Raw genomic sequence first — 8,308 nt, 5'->3', positions numbered from 1 at the left:
CGACATTTAAATGAGAAAAACATTTTACGAAAATTTTCAACTTTAGTGAGACGGACTAAGACAAATGCCATTTGAAGTCCGTATGAATTTTACTCTGAAAATCACATATGCCTTATCCATGTCTTACATTTCAAAATTAAAAAAAAAAAAAAAAAAAAAAAAAAAAATTCTTTGTCTCATTTATTCGATCTAAGTTAGTACAAAAAATAGCATGTCATCCACAAGAAGATAAATAACCAAAAAACAATGAGACTCTTGCTTAGAATAAACACAAAATCACCTCGTTGACATGAAAAACCATTACCAGTCATTGTCTTGTAATGCCATTATTTAGGAGTTTGCTTTAGTCCTTTTAATGACTTAACCAATTTACATAGCTTGTTCTATTAACACCTGAGATTTAGTCCTATGAACTCAACTTCATAGTGAGTAGTATAACATACGTCTTTTCATCTTCTCATAACATTACACTAACACCTACTGAAAAATAAATTTACTAGTAGTATTATGATTGTACCAACAACCGTTGTTTACTGCAAAACAACATCAAGGCAAGAGTAAATAATAACCACATTTTACTTACAAGCCAATAGCATACTACTTTTAGATTACTTTCTCAAAAACTATAAACAATAGTATGCTAGAACCACAACAAGTCTATACTAGGTAACTAATAATTACCAAAGACCATTCTGTAAAAAGTAAGGTGAAGTCAACATTTTCTTTACATGATGAGAATGAGTTTAAGTGTACCTCTACCAACTAATTAGCCTACGAGGCCCCCAAGTATCCTACTAATTATCTCACCTCAAAAACTCATCTTGGCTTATGAAGTTAAAACTTTAGTCTCATCAACAATATTAAACCACGTGTGAAGCAACAACATGTGATTAAGGCATATTAATGCAATCAAAACCAACTTTAATAAACTACACACATGTTATAAATTATAAACATTATATGCCAAGAGAATCGTAGGTGCTTGAAACGATTCTTTTCGTAGCTTTACAAACATACTCACCATAAGTCATAACCAAGTTTGTAACTAACATATTAATTAGTCTCACGCTAGCTCACCCCCACATTGCACAACTATTTACCAAAACAAATATTATGCATAAACAGGGCACAAGTAAAACATATATGAATAATAATAAATATTCAAATATTATAAAGCGATTAAAGACTTCCTTACTGTCGTGCTTGATGGATATACTACCATCACTGCACCTGTTTGCCAAGTAGTATCTGAACAACCTCATTAGTATTTCTAGTATCACACGAAAATTGTCGTATCAACTGTGAGTCTAACACCCCTGCACAATTTTACTAGCAACCAATTTCGTACCAGACTATTAAACCCGTGGCATATAGAAAATTTACACCAAAACTACAACACAAAATATGATTTCCATGTCATACACAAAGTAAACATTGATCATTGGAATTAATTAATTAATTAATCACATTGGTTGTGTAAACTAGAAGAAGACAGTTGACTAGTTGAGGGAGAAAAAATAGCAGTAGCTATTTTTCTTTGACATACCACGTTCCATCGTTGACAAACTAGCCAATTGCTTTAAGTAAACTTAGAGAATAACACATATTTATTCAACCCAGATAGATTAAGAAAACTTCCCTTTACAATAGTAAACTGATTTCAGGCTTTGAACCACCATTGAAATTCTGCTCCTTTGATTCCTTCTTCTAGTAAATAAAATTATTATTAGTATAATTATTATTATCCATTATCACCTAAACCACCAATGATTCTTTTGAAAGTTTAAAAAAAAAATAAAATAATTATTCTTGCAGAAAAACGCCTAAAGCAGTTAAAAGTGTCCAAAAAATCACCGCCCTCATTATTGCCTTTTTGTCCATCCTATCTCCAACTTTCTTGTAAGCAATTACAAGGAAAGTCCAACGGTGAAGAGAAAGAAAAGCATAACAAGATCAGTTAAATGCAATTCATGCCAATATTCCATGGCGCATGCCCTATTACTGGAAATACTAGTCCTCCATAACCAACCACCATCTTTTGCAAGACTTGAAAATCCACAAACTGTATTACCGTCGTAACTGTTGGAAGAAATGAGGGGTTTTGAAGCGACCAAATCCCCACAGTATTAGCTATAGTTTTGATTGTCAACCATCATCAGATAAATCAATCATCCCAAAAAACAAGAATTTACTAACATATGCAATAATCCTTATTATGAATATCACAAAATACAAAAATAAATAATTCTGACATTGAACAACACAATCTTGACTAACAGGCTTACAAACTCGTTGAGAGTGAATCGACATCCAAGAATTGATCTGGTGTTTATCTTCATACCATCTTTATCATAAATCACACTCCCAAAGCCCTCTGGAATTACTGTCATTAGAGCTAATAAACTAATTCCCATCTTAATATTATTAATCACAAAATATAAATATATGGAAAAAGAAACAAGTTGTCATTTTTATTCCCGGAAAAAGGCAGAATGTAAAAACTAAGAGGATAATATTCTTCAAAGGTCTTGCAACATTTTGAGATCTGATCATCATAATTCCAATCATTGGTGCAACAGCAGCCAATTAAAATTGCCACATCACAGAACACAAGATTAATAAGAAACTCAGACGGCCGCCGTTCGTAAAAAGAACCGCTTTCAATCTCTTAACATTATTATGCAATCATACTCAATACTCCAGATCAAATTATGCGCACACCCAAATAAGAAATCTTATGCGCACACCCCAAATAAGAAATCAAAAGGTTTAGCAACACCATTCAAATTATACGCAACATCGATAAATTTGTCTTTTAGATTGTTGCTATTTAATGCCATAAAATAATAATGTTGCAACAATAATATAATTAGAATAAACTTATCTCAATATCGTGATGAACGAGGTAACCGATTTGGAACGATTGTCGCGCCGTGGCCGAACCACTGCTCTAAAAGACAATTCCGCGCTACCCCGGTGCAGTAGAACGCTTGCGGTTGCCCTCCAGGGTTAACACGACACCAAGGTTTGTGTGCACTCACAAGCCCCGATTGGAGACCAGAATACTTGCCCAGAAAGAGTTTATTTTAGAGAGAATAAAGAGAATCATTTTCTGTGAATGTGTTTTTATGGAAAACAGAGGGGAGGTATTTATAGGAGAGCTGCAACCGCCATATAGACAAGTAGTGGAGTAGTGGGAGGTTACCATTTTACTGGGTAATTAATAGGTAGTTAAAACGACATTTAGTGGGGCTTAATGGGACAGTTACGGGATTAGTGGTTGATTAATTCTTTCTGCCCGTTAGAATTAATTAAACCCACTTTTGACCAAATATAATAACCCGGCCCACAAAACTACAAAACCCACCCCAAGCTAGTGTGTTGTGTGTCCACCCATGTCACTCACATGCTTTCTTAAACAAATGTTTCCCTCAAGTCCCCCAATATAAACATTGAACATGGTTTGTGTTTTTCCCATGTGGGACTTTTCATATTCCCACATTTTCCCACTTCCCACTCATTTTCTTTTGTATTCTCACTTCCCTCTTCACCGCAATTCCTTGCTGTAGCTTTTCTCAATCAGTATGGAACATGGACAACAAAAGCCTTCTTGTTGTTCGAAATGTCAACCTGACTGCATAAAGGTAAAAGGAAACCTTATCAAACGGTTTGATTCAAACCTCAAGGCAAACTGAATTCGCATGGCATCAACGTAAAAACTATGTATCACTTACGCAACGGAGTTGATAAACAGATCCTTTAATTCAGTTCCCATATCCTTATTGTTGGTCTCAAGGTCAAATATTGCCTACACACAAGAACAAAAAAGTGCATCATAGCTTTTCCACAAATCTATTCTCAGTTGGCAATACAATTTCCAGAATATACCTGAGCAAGATTCTCCTCAAGGTCAGTTGGGTTAACGCCCCTTTCTTTTTGAATCTCCCTCGATGCAGTAAACATCTTGACAGTGCTAAGTACACACAAAAATACAATAATCAGATACAACCATTTAACAGAAATGCTATCTTATTCGCCAGCGTTCAGCTATTTATGAGACTTGAATCCAAATGGCACCAATTCACTACTGAACTAAACGTCTAAACCTGAATATCTCACCAATAATGCTCCAACGGTCCAACCAACCCCCGCCAGAATCAAACAAAACCAGGCTGCTATTAATCAAATTATCAAAACAAATCAAATGGCTTGACATTGCTTGAATCTTTCTACATTTTCATTCATATCTACAAATCCAACTAAATGTCTAAACCAAAAGTCCCACAAATTCTTTATTAACCCCCAGTCCCCGAAGTTGTGCCCCACCAGAATCAAACCAAACCCCGCCGATACTAATCAAATTGTCAAAACAAATCAAATGGCTTAACATTTGGTGAATCTTTCCATATTATCATTCATATCTACCAATTCCTTACCCATCAGGTAGTTTTCCCTTAAAAAGAAAAAAATTATCAGTTAACTTCTGGTCACAACCAATTATTTGATAGATTTTAGGAAAGTATGTTTACCTTATAAACTGTGCCGAATCTACCTTCTCTGAGATAATTGTCATCAGAAAAGTCGTTTGTTGCAACCTTGACGGTTCCAAGATTATACTGTAAGGACTGGAGTATTTTAATTTCTTCCTCTGGGTTGGCAGAGATATCAAAGGTCAAACTAAATAACAAGTAGTCAAGAAACATAAATCTTTTAATTCACTACAAACCAAAATTTAGCATTATGTCTTACTGTTAAGGTTTGTAGCAGACTTTTTCTGCTTCTTCCTCTGTAAAATGAATAATGTAGCTATTATGACTGATAAGTGATAGTGACCCGACGATTGGGATAATGACAACAATAGTGTTATGACCCCATTGTATATCGTAGGCGACACAAGAGAGGCCCAAAGGCTGACAGCAGGGGTAGACCACCAACAAACAACAAACAAACAACAAGAGCAGTAGGTGGCAAGGAGTGCTTACGAGCCGTTACTGTTACAAGACAAATAGTCACTAAAACATTATACTAGACAGTAGTATAAGTAGAGAAAGAATGAGAGAAGAAGGGCATATAATTTGTGAATTTGTGAGATTTGTTGACCTAAAGGCACTAGTGGAGATTAATAGCGTCAAGATGCTCTTGTTTTCTTTCCGTACACCTTTGAGTGAAACCAAAAGCTCTTCCTTTTCTCTATTTTCTGTGTTGTCTGGACAGGTTGCTTGAAAGTACTTGACAGTTCTTTCTAAGGAACATTAGCATCTGAATACAGGAACCTGCAGTAGAAAGAGTGAAATAATCAACCATCACTGTCGAACTAGAACCAACCGATGATCAGCCAAAGGTTGAGCCTGTAGAAAGAGGGTGCAGGGGATGGATAAGATGACTCTGGCTTAAAGGTAATAGATCATGGGGAACATGAGAAAGATGACACTCACAGTAGCAGAAACAGTCAGCAGAACTTGCAGCCCTCATGAGGGCTAGAATCACCTCCAAGGTCTCCTTTGACCTGACTATCATGTTTTACATGTGCATGCAACATTGAATCTAGAAGTTTAAAAATGATGTAAATTAGTTCGCCAATCTTAAAAGTTGCACCTTCATTGGAGAGTTGGACCAGATTACTTAACTAGGGTTCTTTTCTGATTCTGTTTAGTATAAAATTCAAAAGGGATATAAGGAAAGATAATAGGATCGTCGTGGATCAATCCAAAATAAGATTTTTGACAACGACAAAAAAAATCAACAACTTCCCAATAAAACCTGAAAACCAAAGACACATCCTCTAACAGTTCAATGCTTACTAATATATGAGACTATACTATTGAAATCAAATTACGACACCAATCTTGCACTAACTTAAAATGATCAGCAAGTGAGCCGGTGAGGGAGGTAACATTTGGCAATCCAGTCACATAACGACAGCTTTTGTACAGTTTTAACATATAGGTCTAACATTTTAAGCGTGACCTAAAACAGAAACAGAAGAACATAAATGGTGAAAACCAAATAGACAAATTATTTGAATAAGAGAAACAATAATTTACTAATTCTATTGAACCATTTGCTGCTCTAACCTGTTACTTTTATCCAGTACCATTATAGTTTTTAGTTTCCTGTAACCACCAACCATAGGATGTGATAGTCTCTTTTATCAGTGAATCTCTATTTTTCTAATTACAACAGTTCTTAAATTCACTCTATATGTCTTTGTGTAGTTTGTATATCCTTTCGGTGCATTATTTATCTTTATTTTAATGTTATATCATATTATAAGATATTACAAAGGAGCTCATGAGGTGAACTCAAATTTAAATATATGTGTTTCCTGTTTCTGTATTTCTATCCATTAACCTTTCTATTACTAGCGCGGAGAAATCATCTTTCTCCACAGGCTTACAGCAATTCTACAACCATTCATCAAGCAATTCGACAACAAATATACAGCAATTCGTCAAGCAATTCTACACCAATTCATCAAGAAATTCGTCAAGAAATCATCAAGCAATTCTACAGAAATTCATCAAGCAATTCGACTATAATTCGACCAAAAGAAGCTAGAATTCTTTAATTCATAATCCTAGGTTATTTTTGCAATTAACAAGCTAGAATTCTTTAATTCATAATCCTAGGTTATTAGTTGAATTAATATTATAACCTTAGAATTGGGAAGCCAGCGCTCAACGGAGGTCGGAAGTAGACGGAAGGCTAGAACGAAAATAAGTGTTGAAAATCTTAAGAATATGAACTTAACCACCTATCCACAACCAATTTGATAAAATCCATTATATCTTACACTCACAAACATATACTACCTCATAATCTAGGCTAACTAATAGCAACAAATCATGATACATATCGCCAAATAATGATAAAGTCTCCCCCTAACTGAGAATAAGAAATCAATAGACACTAAATGCTTTTAGTAGTTGATCTATGAAACTAAACATAAAAGACAAACTAATAATACCACCAATGCTTTTCATATTCCCTTCTCCAACCATCATCTTTTAGTGAATTGTTAATTGAATCCTGAATTTCCGGGAGCGATCTCGAATATTTAAGCTCAAGGTCAGCTCAGGTGACTGAAAAAACCCCATTCGATTTCCCCTTTTTGTTATTAATCACGATTTCTGGAAAAATCACGACTTTCTTGTAATTATCTTGAAAATTGGACATCAATTCTACAACCATTCATCAAGCAATTCGACAACAAATATACAACAATTCGACAACAAATATACAGCAATTCGTCAAGCAATTCTACACCAATTCATCAAGAAATTCGTCAAGAAATCATCAAGCAATTCTACATAAATTCATTAAGCAATTCGACTATAATTCGACCAAAAGAAGCTAGAATTCTTTAATTCATAATCCTAGGTTATTAGTTGAATTAATATTATGAAAAAACAAAATTAACCACACTAACCTCAGAATTGGGAAGCCAGCGCTCAGCGGAGGGCAGAAGTAGACGGAAGGCGAACAGCGCAATGGAGCGCTGGTGCAGATGTGTAGCGGCGGTGGTGGGTGTCGAACTGCTTCTGTGTGTTTTTTCGGGAGTTTTTGCGGGAGTACAATGGTTTCAATATAGAATGTTAAGGGTTTTGGAACACTTTTTGGATGTGGCGCAAATATCTAAATTTTAGAATTCAATTGCCGCCTGCCTTGGTAAAAATATACTCCTCTTTAATAAATTGTTTAATTTTGTTAAGCGATCAAGGATAATTATTTGCAAAATAATGTCTTTAACTCTTTACTCGATTAAAAAAAGAAGTTTTAAATTAAAGTTTTTTTTATTGTAAAACAGTTTTGTACGTAAAAGAATACAAAACAGTTATCTTGGACACAACTTTATATTTTTACTAAGTATTTTAATTTAACTTTTTTTTGTTATGGTAAAGAATACAAGGCGGTTAAGTAAGGTAACAGTTCTCTATTCTTTTCTTCGTACAACTGTTATGAGAAAAATGCGTTCTCTATACTCCTAGAAAACGTTTAGCAAACTTAACTGTTCTCTATTTGGCGTTTTCTATTCCCTATTTTGTAGTAGTGATTATATGTCGACGACATATTACTTATCGGAAATGACATTCCTCTGCTGAACTCTGTCAAGATTTGGCTTGGGAAATGTTTTTCGATGAAGGATCTAGGAGAAGCACAGTACATACTGGGCATCAAGATTTACAGAGATATATCCAAAAAGATGATTGGACTCAGTCAAAGCACTTATATCAATAAGGTGCTTGAAAGGTTCAATATGGCAGACTCCAAGCGAGGCTACCTACCTACCCATGTCTCATGGAATGAC

The 8,308-nt window shown here is 34.8% G+C and overlaps 1 long non-coding RNA gene across 3 annotated transcripts; it reads right to left on the bottom strand.

Annotated features, from left to right (window-relative positions):
* Positions 1-3,541: 3,541 nt before the first annotated feature.
* Positions 3,542-7,663, bottom strand: LOC110802531 (uncharacterized). 3 transcript variants are annotated; one of them, XR_008921064.1, is made up of 7 exons: positions 7,430-7,663; positions 5,436-5,544; positions 4,750-5,348; positions 4,530-4,648; positions 3,889-3,973; positions 3,735-3,808; positions 3,542-3,634 (listed from the first exon to the last, which is right to left on the bottom strand). It is a non-coding gene; the product is annotated as an uncharacterized lncRNA (long non-coding RNA). The 3 variants fall into 3 exon arrangements; XR_008921063.1 differs by having other exon boundaries at positions 4,750-5,273; positions 7,430-7,660; XR_008921062.1 differs by lacking the exon at positions 5,436-5,544 and having other exon boundaries at positions 4,750-4,991; positions 5,101-5,273; positions 7,430-7,655.
* Positions 7,664-8,308: the final 645 nt, after the last annotated feature.

This window comes from Spinacia oleracea, chromosome 5, assembly GCF_020520425.1.
Source record: "Spinacia oleracea cultivar Varoflay chromosome 5, BTI_SOV_V1, whole genome shotgun sequence".
Classification (NCBI taxonomy): domain Eukaryota; kingdom Viridiplantae; phylum Streptophyta; class Magnoliopsida; order Caryophyllales; family Amaranthaceae; genus Spinacia; species Spinacia oleracea.
Note: the sequence above shows the minus strand (reverse complement) of the source record. Positions and strands in the feature narration are given on the sequence as shown.